Source organism: Nannobrachium achirus, assembly GCF_963921795.1.
Source record: "Nannobrachium achirus genome assembly, chromosome: 6".
Taxonomy (NCBI): Eukaryota; Metazoa; Chordata; class Actinopteri; order Myctophiformes; family Myctophidae; genus Nannobrachium; species Nannobrachium achirus.
Window position 1 is genome coordinate 11,528,976 of NC_137815.1, and position 18,834 is coordinate 11,547,809.

Sequence of the window (18,834 nt, forward strand, 5' to 3'; positions counted from 1 at the left end):
CATGTCATGCACACGTTCTCCTGCCATGTGCAGCAACAATGCTTTGCACCTAGCAGCTGAAGTAATGTTCATTGCAGTTGTATAATTTTCAAACCTTGACACCCATTTGGTCCAGCGTGGTCCAACAGAGCTAGAACTTCTCCGAGTCTAATCGCTTTCCTTGTTTTTGAACTGCTTGGGTAAAAATGGCCGAACATATCACGCGAGATGAGTAAAAGCCTGGCTACGCGAGGCTACATATCACGTGACGTTGATCGCCGTTGCGATTTGCTCATACTAGGACATGACGTTTTTGTATGCGGAAGTATTCCAACGTTCTGTAGTTCTGAAGCGCTCTGTATGCGGAAACATTCCGACGAGGAAACGCGAGTCTCAGAGAAGTTTGAGTAAACATTAATTTATTAGAAACATATGGACTAACACATGCCAACGAGTGTGCCATCCGGTAGATATAAAGCTGTTTCGACGGATCGGTGAGCAACTTATTGATTTGTACATGTTTTGAGCGTAGTATGGACGTTGGGGCTCAACCAGCGAGAGCCATATGACTCTTGTTTATAACTCCAGGAGAGACATAACCTCCGCATATTAGCACCCTCTCCTGGTAGTTATAATTTATGGCTACAACAGAGCCTGGATCCGTTTCAGTGTCAAAAGGTGGGAGAGCTGTGTGTGACAAAGCCATGCTTGCTGTGTCCCACGTTGTTGTTTGTTAGCCGTTAGCTTAGCCTCCTTTGATCCCCTCCTCAGTCTGACTTTTCTCCGTCGTCTTTTTTTTTCTTATTTTTTTTTTTTTTTGCGTACTCCTGTTTACTCCTCGTCGCCAATGTAATGTCTATGAACCCACTGAGCATTTTGAGGTTTATTAGTTGCGGCCTAATAGTGGTGTTTTTATCTTCTACACCACGCATTGAAAATCAGTGTTGTAAAGGTCTAGATTTGCAATTTTTTGCTAGTTGTTTAGTCGGCTATATTTACACAGGTTGCTACACTAGACCACTATTAGTCGGATACAAAAAGTCTACATTTCGCCGTTAGCGGCCGTCGAAAGTTGTGAAAAGTAGGGCGCCGGTGAGATTCGATCCTATGATCTCTCGCACTCAAGTCGGCGACGCTATCCATTCGGCCATCAATGCTGATATATTAGTATAGACTTTCTGGCCGTATTAAAAGGTGACATTGCCCACCTGTTTCATTTTAGGGTAGTGCGCATTGTTGAGGAAACTAAATGTATTGGGAGCCCAATAAGCCTATAGCGATTACAATTATTATGTTTAATCAATACGTATTGAATGATTTTGGCGGGGGCGGCGCCGCGGCTGTGTTTGACTGTGTGTGTTGACAACACAGTGTTGCTGTCAGAAATGTAATTCAGAGTAGCATGCTGTTTGGACGTTTCCACTTTACAGTGAGTGACTACACACAACCACGGTAATTAATTAACACTCTACCGCAGGGGTCCTCAATAGGCGGACCGCGGTCCATGTCCGGACCCAGGCGCACCTCCGTCCGGACCGCGGCACATTTCTGAGAAATCTCCGCACAGTTGTATCTGACGATAGGACTGACTGTGTGTGATTTGTGTTTGTGTGTGCGTGGGTGTGTATGTGCTCATTCGCTCAAACACATACACAGGCTCACAAGACACACCCATACGCCAATTTGCAAGCCCACAAAGCGTAGCGGGTGCAACGTGCTGTGGGCTTGTAGATCAAAGGTTTTCCTTCCCTCCGAAGCAGCGCTCTCCATGCTGCTCCCCCCTCCCCTCCCCTCTCCACACACTCATGCCGCTCGCTGCCTGAAAAAGTTGCTAAAACCTCTTGGAAACCATTGCTCCCACTGGATTAATAACTTAGAGATCTTCTACCTTTGGCTGTTCAATTGGAGAGCAACACATTAATATCCACGATGTAAGGCTCCAACTGCTTGCATTAGACGAGAAATAGTCGCGAAACTCGCGATGCGTGATCATGCGTCTTTAACAATGTGATGTGTCGTCGCATATTATTGCCAGCTATCCTAGGCTGTGTTAGGTTAATAACTATGACTCGTTGACCCTGATTTGACTGGCCATTTGACATAGGCAACCAGCAGTCTGGCTTGTGCAGTACGTGTGTCAACTGAATGTCAAGTAATCCTCTCCCCCTCACGCTAAGTTTCACTTTATTTTCCATTCTGAACGACAAGCCTAATATTGCATTCATGCTCTTTAGTTTCCAATAATTAAACTATAAGCCAGTGTTTTATTGCTACACAATAAATGTAAATAATGTAGCCTACTCTACATGCATAAATAATTATCCATTCATCCATCCATCCATCTTCAACCGCTTATCCAGCATCGGGTAGCAGGGGTAACAGTTCCAACTGAGATTTCCAAAGTTCCAAATAATAATAATAATAATTAAAATAAACAATTCTAATGATTATAAAATAAACATACATACATACAGTACATACTGTATAAATGTATCCGCCTTATTTCGCCTTCGCCTTTTTTTCCGGACCCGGACCTGTTTCAAAAAAATATTTCTGGACCTTCAAGATTTGTATTTGAGGACCCCTGCTCTACCGGCTTACCGCGCCTTAGTACCAAGGATAACTTTTACATGGTCTAAAGATAGTCGTTGAAATGCTGTATTTAAAACGACTACACCCAGACCGTCCAGACGTATACCTTATAGTGATGAATGGCTATTAAAATAATTTTACACCAATATTTGGCTATCAGTTCTGCAATGTGCAGTTGTTTTTTAAATAAATATTTATTAAAACAGGGATTAACTTCAATTGTCTAAATTCTGTCTAAATATAAACGTAGATACGCCGACTATACTTAGTCGGCTAAATCTCGGCTAGATCTAAACTATACTTAATAATGATCAACGGATATTATAATTATGTTAGTCCAATATTAGGAGATCAGTTAAGCACCCTACTGTTGTTTTTTTAATAAATAGTTATCGAATTATGGAATAAATTGCAAAGTATATTTTCGGTGTGAATATAACCGGATTCTAGCTGGTTGAAATGATGGCTAAAAAATAACTAGTCGTGTAATATCCGACTATTGCTCAGTGGGGAAAGTTGGTTAAGTAGGAGAGAACAACGACGTGCTTTCAAGTCAATAGTTTTATTCCAAATCCTTGCTTTACAGAGTGCTGCTGGCTGTGTGTCCTGACTGACTGCTAGACTGCTAGTGATAATCACCTGACTCGTTCGTGTGGTTGTATATGTGTCCACTAGACGGCGTAGTTGTACCAGCATGAAAATGTTCTGAATATCACAGGTCCCGGACCCACTGTTGAAGACCCCTGACTTATGGGGCTGTTAAGTATGACATCATTTTGTAGGCAGAGGAGAATTTCTGCCCCCAGTTTCCGTGAATCTTTTTACTATTTACACATTTTTCTTCTCTTTGTTGTTGAAAGGAAAGTGTTAGAATTATACTTTAGTCGTTATTTTTGTCTCGGATCTGTTGAAATAGCGAGGGACAGAAAATGCTCTGGGGGCAGAGTTCTCCTCTGCCTACAAAATGATGTCACGGCTTAAAAGCCCCATAGAGCATCTCAGTGGGCGTGGTTTTCTGGGGTCACTTAATATTCCCCATTCATTTTCGCCATAGACTTTTACAAAAATATTTATAACAATTATGTTAAGACTCGAACCGAGCCATCCAGGATGGAGGTGAATCATGACCATACAACCTTTTTTTCTATGAAAAGAACATTTTGAAAATCGCTAAACAAAGGGTAGTTATTAAATGTAGTATATCAAATAATGTAATATTAAAATATGTTTTCACATAGGATCAAAGGTTATATGATCATGATTCACCTCCATCCTGGATGGCTTGGTTCGAGGCTTAACATAATTGTTATAAATATTTTTGTAAAAGTCTATGGCGAAAATGAATGGGGAATATTAAGTGACCCCAGGCATCCACTTCCGCTGCGATGCTCTATACAGTATGAGGGGAACTGCGGGAGTAGTGTGTGTTTCAAGCCGGACAAAATAGACGGCCGAGTGCCGTTTCCGTCCTTCTTTCTCGTCCGGGCTGAAAAAACACAATAGACGAGCAGCAACGGACGACGAACATGAGACAGATTATAGATTCTGTGTTTACTTACAATATAAGCAGTTTGCAGTGCACTGCACACACCTTCGTGTAACTTCTGTCGGAGAGTGTGTTGCACATCAGATTGTGGAAAGAGTGACAGGCTGTCTCGTTGTGAAAACTGGAGGGCTTTCCACACTAATGCTAAGGCAGCTAAACAGTTAGAATCCTTACCCACTTTAGAGGCGTTAAAGTGTGTTTTCTACCAGGATAAATGATCGGGGAAGGTATGTTCTCTTTTTTTTGTTTATATATAACAGGGGTGCCCACACCTTTTTGACTTGAGAACTACTTTTAAAATGACCAGCTCAACATGATCTACCCACCCCAAAAACAATGTTCCTGAGGGGGCTTTGCGATAGCAGCACTGGCGTTACAAAGACAAAGAAAAGGGGAAATAGTGGGGCAAAAGTCTTAGATTAGTCTTATGTTTTCGGGATGCTGACTCTTGAAAGCAAAGCATTGTATTAGGGAGGTTTGCCTAAAGAAGCCATGAAGGTAACTTAAACTTAGAGGTCCTTTTTCATGTCAATCAATCAAGTCACCTTAATTCAAGTGATAGATGCCACAAATAGTGATACCATTTGTGATTTTAGTTCATAAATATTTGTATTTATATTTTAGGGGCATGTCATGTGATCTACCTGCACAGCCTTTGTGATCTACTGGTAGATCACGATCTACCTTTTGGGCACCCCTGATATATAATGACTAAAGTTGGAAGAAAGGTGGCATTTCACTATTATATAATATTTCTTTTGCACAAATCTTGACACATTCTAAAAAATAAAATAGCCTAATCATTCTGCTTACCTTTAAAGAGGGAAAGGTTTCTATCAGAGGTAATTACATGAATATATTAATATATTTACCACATAATATTGTGCTAACTTGACGTTCTTTTTCACTTGAAGTGAAAAAGAGACCTTAAACTAAAGTTATGATTCATAATGACATATTCAGGAAGTGCTCTGTGAAAAAGTAACTTGCCCAAGTAATAGCCATGTGAAACATTATGGTATGTTATGTTTCAGGGCTACCAAAGTGACTACGCAAATTTTGGTCTGTTTGATTGATTGATTGAAGACTTTATTAGAAGTTTGCATAGGAAAAAGTACAGTTTCACGATGGTACAGTTCACTGGTACAAGGTCTACTAAAAGTAGATCCTAGAAAAGACTAAGCTTATTTCCATAAGAAACCATTGAAGTATCTCATATAACATTGAATGACAGACGGATAGAACACAGTAGGCTACTATGCAGTAGATATAGTCAGGAAAAAAGGGGAACATTTTTTTAAATAAAAACATACAGTAGGTAAATACAAAGAAGGGGGAGGGGAGGGCTGGGCTATGTTTTTACCAGTTGCGAACGGCTGCTGCCTGTAAGTGGTTTTTCAGGGCGATTTTAAAGGATGCTAGTGATCCACACTCCTTTAAGGCCTTCGGTAAGGCGTTCCACATTTTTTGTGGTATAGCAGAAGAACGAGTTTGATGGCACAGCCATTTCTAGCCTAAAGGTCAGGATAGCCCAGATGAATACGGAGGAATGAAAGACACACACACACACACACACACACACACACACACACACTCTCTCTCTCTCTCTCTCTCTCTCTCTCTCTCTCTCTCTCTCTCTCTCTCTCTCTCTCTCTCTCTCTCTCTCTCTCTCTCTCTCTCTCTCTCTCTCTCTCTCTCTCTCTCACACACACACACACACACACACACACACACACACACACACACACACACACACACACACACACACACACACACTGCCTGAACCATGTCTGTGTAGGCCTACATGCATGTATGTATATGAGTATTCACTAATCATGTTCAACCTAGATTTAACACTATAAAAGGCTCTAATTAGTTCTCCAGCTATACCACCAACATGTGGAACGCCCTGCCGCAAGCCTTAAAGGAGTGTAAAGCCCCTATCAGAGTCGGTACCGCGTGAAGAGCTATCCACCGCGGTGTAGTCTTTTTGAGTCATAAAACTACAACGTTACGTCATTCCTCACGGTGAAGAGCTTTCCACCGTGATTCCCTACACATCTCTCTGTTTTTACTTTCAGACAGATAGGCTCTTCACCCCGTTCACTGATTGGTCCATCTAGACCAGTCAGTCACGGTGAATAGGACTTCACCGTGACTGACTATAGCCGGGGAGCCACAGGCCCAAAAGCTCAAAGAATAGGATGTTACCTGTGATGTCATGACATACTTTTAATTTTTGTTTTTTCTATTAATTTGGTCATCAAGGTCCACAGAATGAGAGGCCTGCTCTGCCGGAAATCCTGCGAAAAAAAGTTATGGCCATTTGTATATTCACTCCATCGACTTCAATATAAAGGAAAGAAACACACCAAAAAAAATATGCTTTAAGTAGCATGTGAGGGGTCAAACCAGGGATTCTTGATGATTCTGAATCCATTGCAAGCATTTGTTTTGCATGAAAAACATTCCTTGGGCTAGAAAACGGACCAAAATAACGGTGAAAAGTGATGACTCATCACTTTTCGCAGGTTTGAGAGGCTGAAATCTAGCCCAATGAATGTTTTTCATGCAAAACAAATGCTTGCAATGGATTCAGAATCATGAAGAACCCTTAGTTTGACCCCTCACATATTACTTTTTTTGGTGTGTTTTTTTCCAGTATACTGAAGTCAATGGGAAACTTTTTTTCGCAGGATTTCCGGCAGAGCAGGCCTCTCATTCTGTGTACCTTATTGACCAAATTGATAGGACAAACAAAAATTTGGAGTATGTCATGACATCACAGGTCCTCTCTCATTTTGGCCCAGTGGCTCCCCGGCTACTATGATGGCCTTCACTTATTTTCTGACTTGAGGTGGAAAGCTTTCCACCTAAAATTTGCGGTGGATAGCTCTTCACCCTGGACTCTGATAGAGGCTTAAGTCCCTAGCCTCCTTCAAAATTGGTCTGAAAAGTCACCTTCAGGCGGCTGCTAGTCGAGACTTGTAAATAGACTAAGCCCCCATGTTTCCACCCCTTCTTTCTGCTTTTGTAATTGATGTTATCCTATGCTCTGTACTGTCTATCGGGAAATCGGACCCATTCTATGTCACAGGGGGCTCATTTCCTGTTGGGCCCCCTTCCTATAACTATCTGGGGGCGGTGCTTTTTGGGAGGCTATATTCTATTGAGACTATATACAGGTATATAGTATATGAGGTGGAACCATGAGGTAAAGTGGTGCTAAAATTGGAACGATACAGAGAAGATTAGCATGGTGCCATGCTAAAATTGGAATGATACAGAAAAGATTAGCATGGTGCGATCATGGTATCTTTTCTGTATCGTTCCAATTTTAGCCCAAAGACAGCACCCCGTTGCCAACAAAGGGCATTTATTTGCATCTGAAATGGCTTGGAATTAGAGACAGACCGAACATGACATTTCAATATCTGAATGGTTGTTTAGGCTAGAACCTGTATAAAAACTTATTATGGACCAATATTTATATAAAATATGTATTTTTAAAAGCATGGTGTGCCCCCTTTAATAAATCTGGATCAAACTCTGGGGTTTTAATTGTTTCATTCCAGACTGTGTGGAGTCCAGACTGCAGGTGCAGATGAACTCTCCAGACTCAGCCAGACCCGTTTCAGTGAAACAGGAGGAACATGAAGACCAGTCAGACCTCAGTAAGTTTCACTGTCTCTTTCTTTCTTTCATTTTTCGATACAATACAATATAAGTAAGCCATTTACCATGAGAGGGAGTGGGTTGTTGGCTGATTTACCACTGTTTCAGGGTTGTGGCACGAGGCGGAGCCGAATGCCACACCCACAACCCTCGAATGGCAGATTGCTTTTCTACCATATAAATGAAAGAAAACACAGTTGTAACTTGCAAGGTTATTTAGTTAAAATGAACTGCAACACAACAGTGGGCGGGTTCCATGAGCCAACTCAAGGTTGTTGACTGATTTACCACTGTTTTAAGCCAATCAGAATCCAATATCTGAACATGTGACCACAAAAATTGGTAGAAACTGCTATAAACAGTTAAAGGTGCTGTAAGTTATGTTTCGGTTAAACCAAAATTGTGTTAAAAAATAAAACTGCATTGTTTTTTTACCGAATAGAGCGCTATTAACTCATTCTGTGCCTATCCCGAACATGTTCGGCTTTATTTCAATCCAATACAATTTTTTTTTATTAATTGACTTACCCTGAGCTGCTTGTAGAGTCGTGGGTGGTCCTGGCTCGTCCTACGCTAGCCAGCTAGCCATTTTACATGGTCCGACGATATATTCCATTAAAAATGGGTTAAAATACATTTTTGAGCCCCCCAATGTTCACCGAATGTTCAGCGCCGCTTCCGGAACGTAGTCCAGTGTGCCTATCCCGAACATGTTCGGCTTTTTTAATGAAATGAATAAAATGATCCGAGGCCTTCTGAAGCCTGAGCCTAAATTTAAAATCCAGTGATCCAAATCCGGGGGCCGCCCGGCCGGCCGTTACGCGCGAACGAATCGCCGAATCGCCGCCGAATCCAATGAAAAACCACATCTTTGAAGGGCCATATCTCTGGATTGTGTTTTTAGGGAGGCGCGCCGAGGTTTATTTACGGCGAAATCGCCTAAAAATGATCTTTAAAATGACAAAATGCTAATCGCTAATCTGTAGCAATTTTCATCCGGGACCTTTCCATGACGTGCACGAACGTGAGCACGCGCGTCACTGCAACGCGAGTCCCCGGATGCTAATACGCTCGCCTATGAGAGAAAGCTTGGCATTCTTTGGCGCCATCTAGGGGCTGGCACTAAACCGGTTAATAAATATAAATAAAACAATAATTACTTTAATGCTGCAGAGATTACCTACTGATTAAAGGGCCTCTCCTCTGGTGCCATCTTGTGGCCAAACACTCCAAGTGGACACTGTCTCAAAATGTAATGGGCAGATTGTCATCAAGCTTGATCAGTGCATTCATTCTTCTTGGAAGTTTAATCCTAACCAAGTGTTCTAGCGCCACCACCAGGTCAAAATAATCAGGTTTCACAGAATTCACACAAGGTTAAGGGCTGTTTGATTATGGCTAAAATTAACACAAATTATCGTTTGATGATCCATATGATTATTTACTAATTGAAACCAAAGTGTTAACAAACAGATTGAGAGATTGAGTTTGGGTTTTTAGTGAGTCAAAGTGCACAGATGTAAAATAATGATCTTTCAGCCCTACTTTGGTCACTCCCCTAACCCAGGTCAAAAAAGGCTATTTACAATATGGGTCACCGGCACTTTTGCCGAAAATATATTTGCCAAAATGCATTTGGTCCTTTCATCTGGCACTTTGGCTGTGGAGAAGAGTCTTTTCTCCTTGAAACAAGGGCGCGCTACAAACTCGATAACAAATGTATTGAGTATCCAGCATACAGCGTCCCATGATGTCATGTTTAAACAATCAAGACAAGAGGCGATCAAGAAAATGAACACAGTACTATTCATTATATAAAGTCATTTAACACTTAATTGTTTTAATGATAATATTTCTTACTTTTGTTAATTGTCATCCTCATAGATGGTGGTCAGCCACAAACTCACAGTCACAACAACTGGCCAATGAAAAAAGATACCAGCTCTGTTCAGAATTTGTCGTCTCACATCTTTCCACAAGATATTAGAAAACGCTCAGTAGTGGGCTGGATAAAAGCCCGGCTCAATAAGCAGGATCGATAAGGTGCTCATTATCAATAAAAAAGTAACAAGCTCAATCCTTACTACCGTATCTGGCCGATTCACCCGATACTACTGTATAAACACCATGGACATTGCAATGCTTTGGTGCAGTATTGAACAGTATTGTATATTGTTTTAACAGTGTGGGCCTGCACCAAAGAATTGCCATGTCCATATATATCCTATGTATATTTTACAAACCCTTTTCACCATAAAGCATAGCAGCAGTATGATAGTCTTCCAAATCAAATGCTATGATGTATAGCAGGGGTGGGCAACTTTGATGATGGCGAGGGCCGCTATATTTCCACCGTCACTCCAGAGGGCCACATTGCATATTACTTTGTCATTCTAGTATCTCATACAAATGAAGCAACAATAGCAGGCATGTTTGGAATTGTAACAGCTGAAATCAATAATACATCAGTATTCCAGTATTAACCTGCGGGCCGCATTAAGCAAAGGTGGGGGCCGCACGTGGCCCCCGGGCCGCCAGTTGCCCATGTATGATGTATAGCATCAGAAGAGCATTCGTTGTTGCATTTATCTCTGACTTAATGTAATTTGCTCGAATAAATAAAAATAAAAAAACATTTGAAACGATTACTTCATTTCCAGTGTTGGGACTAACGCGTTACAAAGTAATCCGTTACTGTAACGCAGTTCTTTTTTTCCAGTAACGAGTACGCTAACGCGTTCTTTTTTCAAATCAGTAACTCAGTTACCGTTACACATGCTGCGTTCCGCCGTTACTTTTGCGTTATTTATGCAAGCGGAGCTGAATCTTCCTGTCAGTCACAAGCAGGCAGAGGGGGGGCGAGACTAGTTTGTGTGTGTGTGAGAGAGAGAGAAAGAGAGAGAGTAGGCTACAGGCGGACACTGAGCCGCACTGAAATGGGCAGCAGCTTTACCAACAGACTATAGTGCAGAGTGCAGACATATAGACATAAAATGCGACTACAGATACAGACAACGTCTTGTATTAAATCCATGCATGTGTCAGACAAGATGGTGCAGATTACCTTTAGATGGTGCTGATTATCTTTGCAATGTAAGGATATATTCCATAATCCTGTGTCAATGTCGTCGTCCCCCAAAAAAAAAGAAAAAAAAGAAGCGCATCCACCAGGCTTTCCTGCGTCCAGACGGTCTATGCAGGAGTTTACTTTCTCTTTCATAACAGAATGCAACAGCACTGCAAAAGCTGCAAGACATCCTATAAATGGCCCTTTATTTTAGCCAGTTTCAAAGGAAAACCACCTCTCGTTTCTCAGTTGTTGAAAAAAAAAAAAAAAAAAAAACAGTTCACTTTGTTGTGGTGTGTGTCTGTCCACACGCTGACGCTGGATTAATCAATGCATGTCCAGGTGAAACCCGTTAAAGATCGTTAGTCCTAGTCTCCTCTGATAGTTTCACAAAGTACATTAAGCAACAGGAATGTAGGCTATACAGTATGTAACAGTCCCTTACAGAGGCTTTACAATCCAACACAACAGCAGCAGTGTCATGAGGTAATATTTTGCCCTTAAATATTTGAAAGGAACAGTCTAGAGTCAGATAAGGTACATGCAGCCTTATTTATTTTAGCTTTTAAGACAATCGTTTTGCATTAAGATTTTGCTTGAATAAATTTACATTTTAGATTTAGGCTATTGATAATACATTTATCAATAGCCTATTACTTCAGTTAAACCAATTTAGACCCTCTAATGCCTCATGCTTGCTTTGTAAAACATCCCTGAGTTGCACTATGTTTCCATCAACTCTCTTCACCAAAAATAAGACGATCTACAAGCTTACTTTGGGTGAATATGCTCTTAGAATAAGGATGCTGTAAACGTTTATTTATTTTAAATCTGTCCTAATGAAAAATGAAATGGAGGAAATCATGTTCTTTATTTCCAGTTAAATAAAGTGCAAGCTTTTGGTCATAGGCCTTCTTCAGGCATGCAGCATTAATCGACTGACAGCCTAAATTAGAACACAAATATATTTAAGAAATAGTGAAAATAGCAGATCTCCAAGCTCACAACGCAGCGCAAAGCGATGCGTTGTGAGCTTGGAGCTCTGCTGTTTTCACTAGTTTGGGTCACAGGCAAATGTCTAATTTCTCTTTTGGATTACAAGCTATAAAGTTTATTCATGCAGGCTATTAGGTCATTACTAAAAATATAACTAAAAACAAAAAAGTAACTAAAAAGTTACTTTTCACAGTAACGCATTACTTTTTGGTATGAGTAATCAGTAAAGTAACTGAGTTACTTTTCAAATGAAGTAACTAGTAACGGTAACTAGTTACTATTTGTCAGTAACTTGCCCAACACTGTTCATTTCAGACCAGTAGTTGGAGTCCAGACTGCAGGTGAAGATGAACTCTCCAGACTCAGCCAGGGACATTTCTATTAAACAGGAGGAACCTGAAGACCACCCACACTTCAGTAAGTTTAACTTACACGAACCCTAGCATCCCTATGCACGGAGAACATTTGCTGAAATAGTCAATCTACAAGCTCAAGTATTGATTGAAATTGCATTATTTTCCCCAGTCTTATTCGTTGTGTCTATACCACGTGACCAGGGGAGGTAGTAATGTTTCCTATGCGGCCGCAACTTCCGGAATGTCTAAAACGGACAAAATGAGAGATATAAACTCTTTATTTCAACACGCTGCTTCGATTTTATTCCACACTTGAGAAGTAAACAGATGAAACCGGTATAGGACCTTTACTTTTTGAATAGGATGTTCACAAAAGGTAAGAAGTGTTCCTTGGCGGTGGAGCTTTACCCCAACCGAAAGATTGTGGATGGCTTTTGTGAGGAACCTCATCTCAGAGCTGCAGAGCGGAGGGAGAGGTTCCGAAATAATATAATAATAACTAGAGATACTGTTCCTACGAAACAGTGTGGGCTCGCTCGTGACTATATTCTGCAGCGCGCTACAGTAACTGTTATGTGAAGCTCAACCAATACTCCAGCTAACACCACTCCCAGATTTTCCGCGCCTCATTGGCTAAGGGCCCTGCCTTTGTACTGTCTGCGACGGACCTCACGCGGCGGAACTCTATAAATAATGAAGATAACATAGCGTTCTCGCCTTTCAGGCGAGCCCACAATAATAAAACTTTATTTGTATAGCACCTTTCATGACATGAAATGCAGCTCAAAGCGCTTTACAGAGCAGAAAATGAAGCACAAGTGCTGAGACGTGACTAGCTGAACACGCAAATGCACACTTTGGTCACCATTGCAACGCCCAGCGACCAGAATGGCATGATTCAAGCACTAGGTGGGAATGAACCGTGAGCACAGAATACCTAATTCTGTACATGGCACATGGAGGATGGAGATGTTTATTTACACTTAAGTAATCCAGTGTTTGACTGTCGTGTTATTTTATTTTTCTGCTCCCAGACATCCTGCACATGGTTGTGTGTAAAGAGGAGGTTTCTCCTCAACAGGAGATGAGCTCCAGTCTGCTCCAGGAGGAACCAGAGCCTCCACACATCAAGGAGGAACAGGAGGAACCAGAGCCTCCACACATCAAGGAGAAACAGGAGGAACCAGAGCCTCCACACATCAAGGAGGAACAGGAGGAACCAGAGCCTCCACACATCAAGGAGGAACTGGAGGAACCAGAGCCTCCACACATCAAGGAGGAACAGGAGGAGCTACTTCAAAGACCAGAGGAGCCTGGTGGGTCAACGTCGACATTACCAGCTGTGAAAAGTGAAGACCATGATGAAAACAATTCTTCGCACAGTTCTGGAGTTGAAGTGGAGCTTGGATCTGACTCTGAAGTCACTGAAGACAGTGACGATTGGGAGGAGACCAGTGGAGGTCAGTCAGTGTTAAACACAGGGGAAAGAAACTGGGAGTTGGAATAAAAGTGGTTCATGAAAAATACAATTAAATCAGCTTTTAACCTTCTCTCTCTCTCTCTCTCTCTCTCTCTCTCTCTCTCAGGAGACACTGGAGAAAAACCTTTCCACTGTGAACATTGTGACAAGAGTTTCAGTGAGTCATCTACCCTGAAGAGCCACCTGCATACCCACACCGGAGAAAAACCTTTTCACTGTAAACATTGTGACAAGAGTTTCAGTGTGTCATCTAACCTGAAAAGACACCAGCGTGTCCACACCGGAGAAAAACCTTTTCCCTGTAAACATTGTGACAAGAGTTTCAATCAGTCATCTACCCTGAAAAGACACCAGCGTGTCCACACCGGAGAAAAACCTTTTCCCTGTAAACATTGTGACAAGAGTTTCAAAATGTTATCAGACCTGAAAATCCACCAGCGTGTTCACACTGGAGAAAAACCTTTTCACTGTAAACATTGTGACAAGAGTTTCAGTGAGTCATCTACCCTGAGGAAACACGAGCGTGTTCACACTGGAGAAAAACCTTTTCACTGTGAACATTGTGACAAGAGTTTCAATCAGTCATCTACCCTGAAGAAACACGAGCGTGTTCACACTGGAGAAAAACCTTTTCACTGTGAACATTGTGACAAGAGTTTCAGTGTGTCATGTTCCCTGAAGAAACACCAGGGTGTCCACACTGGAGAAAAAACTTTTCCCTGTAAACATTGTGACAGGAGTTTCAATCGGTCATCACACCTGAAAACCCACACGCGTGTCCACACTGGAGAAAAACCTTTTCCCTGTGAACATTGTGACAAGAGTTTCAATTATTCATCACACCTGAAAAACCACACGCGTGTTCACACTGGAGAAAAACCTTTTCACTGTAAACATTGTGACAAGAGTTTCAATCAGTCATCTACCCTGAAGAAACACCAGGGTGTCCACAGAAAAACCTGATTGATGTCACTACTTGACACACTGAAACACTTGTTACACTAACAAGTGTTTCAGTGTGTCAAGTAGTCTGAAGGCACACTGTAAACCCGGGAACATGACGGTCGTGAGCGTTTACACATATCCATATACTGTACGATGCGAGGCGTTGTGAGCATGTAGATCGGCTATTTTCACAATAGAACCGTGTTATACAAAATTCCTCAATTCTTAAGCTCTGTCCACACCGGCGAATTAGCGAAAGCGACGTGAATAAGCGAACCAAAAAGGCGAAGAATTCGCCATTCGCCCTTTTCCATACACACCAAAAAGCGACGCGAATATGCGTATAATATTTGCTTAATTCGCCTAAAAACGAGGGGGCGATATCTGCCTGCATAGCCACAGGAGAAAGGAGAAGAAAGGAGAGAGAGTAGACAGGGGGCAGAGTAGACAGGGTCGGTCAGTGTTTTATCATAGCCGGGTCGGAATGGCCGCATCACCCTCGGAATACGGGGCTGTCAATCATTATGTGTATTACCCGAGAGGACCCGTACTGTGTGTGTACTTTCTACTTTTTATGCAAACTGTAAAGCAATCAATCAATGTGTGTGTGCGCGCTGGCGTGCGCTATAAGGAACGAACTACTGGAGTTCCGTGTGTGCTGTGTTTAGGCTGGCCTGACCTAGGATCATGGTCTGTTAGCCGTGAGGCAGCGAGATGAATGGCTGTGTAACAGTGAGATGATAATGCTGGTCTAGGATCAGTTTAACAGCAGGGGGAAAAGATCAATTGGTGCGTGCGTAATGCATGCGTAATGTAGCCTGCTGCCAGGATGATGAGAAAGCCGCGTACAAGTTAAACCATGACTTACCTCTCTGTAGTTAGAAAATAGCCTAAAAGTATTCCTTTTAATCTCTGGCTTTTGTTTCGATCTTAATATTATAGATTCCTTGGTAGCCTTCTTCTGCCTGTCAATCAGTTAACAGCGCACGCTGCACGGCTGCAATGAGTTACATGAGAGAGGGTTTTAATAATGATTAAATGATCGGGTCTCTCGGAAATAAAAGGATTTCGGGACAACATGTTATGGGTTTCGGTCTGTAAAAAAAGAAAGTCAGTGTAAAGTAACTAAAAGTAGCCTACATTTACTTGAGTAGCCTGTAGGCCTACTTGTAGATCAGTCCAATTTCCAGTAGCCTACTTTCCTTCTACTCCACTACACTTCGGATCCTTTTGTATTTAATACCCAGCGATTTATTTTAAAACATTAGTCTTTTTGCAGTTATAAATTAGCCTAAAACATACCATATGCTTTTACCAGTAATACATTCGAGTAGTTTTTACAAGCTGCTTGTAACAAGCAGCCACGCTGCCACACAGAGAGAGACACGGAAAAGGAGAAAAACACCGTTCCCCTCGGCCTCAATGTAACGTGAAGGTCCCTCCACCATTCTCTCTCTCTCTCTCTCTCTTGAAATAGGGTAGAGTGAGCTTACTTTGATACAGAGAGAGAGAGGAATTCGCCTTTGAACGTTCGCTAAATTCGACACAAGGGCGAATAAAAAACAGACCCCTTTTCGCTTTTTCAAAATTCGCGTTTGGTGTGGATGCTTCCATTGACTTTATAAGGTTTTTTAAAAAAGGCGAATTATACGCTAATTCGCTATTCGCCAATTCGCCCTCTGTGTGTACGAACCTTTAGTGCTCGTCAGTGTGCCGGGTTCCCAGTTTAAAACATGATTATTTCGGGGGTCACGGCCTGAAAAGGTTGAGAACCACTGGCATACACTACCTGTCTTGTAATGACTTGTCGATTTTTTCATTAATGACCTAGTAGGTACTAGACCAATATAAGTAGAATTACATGTGGCTCTGTTTGAATTACATTTCACCACATTGACCACCATGATTCTCTAGTCTGTTGCATTACAGGCAAATGTTGGATATTCCCAGAAATAATAATGAAATGCGCCCGGGAAGACTTTATGTTAATATTACTTACCTTGGTTGATCAGGGGTCAGCAACCTTTTTGACATGAAGGGCCATGTTTTCATTTTCCTGATAGTCAGTGTGACATTTCAACAATTTAGTTTAATTATTACATCAAAATTAAATATTTAGAAGTGATTTTGAATGTCCATATAGGCTATACAGCATTTATTTAGGTCATTCTTTAGACATATTTTCAGTCACATCAGGTTGTAATGAACGTCAGAGCAAACCCATCTCCCAGACTCCCTCCCCAGTCAGAGTTAGGAGTTCATTATGTGCAGGATGTCATTTGTATAGAGATTTTAGTTTATTTTAATTTCAAAATAAAGATTCTCTCTCACAAACACTTCTGCCAGTGTGCCAGTAATCACCCTCCCCTGTGCCAGTGTTGGCACTGTGCCTAAGGTTGCCCTAAATAGTGCAAACTGACTGTGGAAAGTGGACTGACTGACTGACTGACTGACTCATCAAATGGAATTTGGCCCAAATCATGCATCTACACACAAACACTATGTTTCACACAGCATATTTCAGAGAAAAACTTTTTTTTATTGTGATTTTTCAAATAGATTTAGAAATGAACAGTGTTTCATAAATTTAGATTCTTCTTATAATAATAATAATAATAAAAGAAAGAGATTCTGGTTCTGATTCCTGATTTGGATTCTAAACGAAACAAATTGTATTTGTGTGTATTCTACCAGTACTGACTAGAATAGATAGTCAATAGTGACTGTTGGTTAATGTGTGTTTTCTACAGTGCAGTGACTGTTGGTTAATATGTGTTTTCTACAGTGCAGTGACTGTTGGTTAATATGTGTTTTCTACAGTGCAGTGACTGTTGTTTAGGCTACAATGTCCAGATACTTCCAACCTAAACCGCTGAAAGGCTAAAGAAATCCAGCGGACTAATCAATGTATCCATCTATCTACAAATGATCAACATGAATAATATGGCTTTTATTGTGGGCTCGCCTGGAAGGCGAGAACACTTTATTATCTTCATTCTTTATAGAGTGAGTTCCGTCGCAGACAGTACAAAGGCAGGGCCCTTAGCCAATGAGGTGCAATTGAGGTGTGGAAAATCTGGGAGTGGTGTTAGCTGGAGTATTGGTTGAGCTTCACATGACAGTTGGCACGCTGCAGAATATAGTCACGAGCGAGCCCACACTGTTTCGTAGGAACAGTATCTCTAGTTACTATTATTATTATCGCCAGTTATTAAATATACATACAGTATTTTGGAAGTTATATGTAATAATAAAATAAACATTATTAAGTTGTATCAATTTAAGTTGAAACATGTCATTAGGATGTAAAACATTCTTTCACCCTGCATGCATTGTGACAGACACTGGATGTTGGTGTATTTTCTGTAAGCTAAATAAGTCGCTCTGCCCCAAGTAACCCATGTAAACCCGGGAACATGACGGTCGTGAGCGTTTACACATATACACTCGCCACAAAAAGTTCGGAAATCTAACTTTGGTCAATTATATCTCCCCTTTAATAAACCCAAATGGTATTGTGTTTTATATCATTTTCATTGCTGATTTGTCACCTTTACAACGAGAAACAGCTTGTAAGCATCGGGCATTCGAGGCATGAGCTACACAGCCAAACGTGGGGGTTGCGCTGACCAAAAATTTGCCAACATTCGGTCCATTATATCCCCCCTTTAATTGTGCCAAATGGTATTGTGTTTGATATCATTGTTATCGTTGATTCGTCACCTTTACAATCAGGTACAGTTTGTAAGGATCTGGCATTTGTGGAATGAGAAACACAGCCAAACGTGTGGGTAGCGCTCCTCCAAAAATTGTCAAAATGGCCTGGCAGGCCTGCAATACTGTTCTTTTGGTCTGCACCTTTGTTACTTGGGGCATTGAATGATTGCACTCTCTCACAGTAATAAGGAAAAGAAAAAACAACACATATTGGCAATTTTTACACTTTATTAATGTTAAGCTCAGTGTCAGGGAAGCCCAAAACGAGAGTAAATGCCAGCAGAACAGTATATTGCAAGCCATTTTGGCAAAATTCTGGTCGGCGCTACCCACACGTTTGGCTGTGTAGCTCATGCCTCGAATGCCCGATGCTTACAAGCTGTACTTCGTTGTAAAGGTGACAAATCAACGATAAAAATAATATAAAACACAATACCATTTGGGTTTATTAAAGGGGAGATATAATCGACCAAAGTTAGAT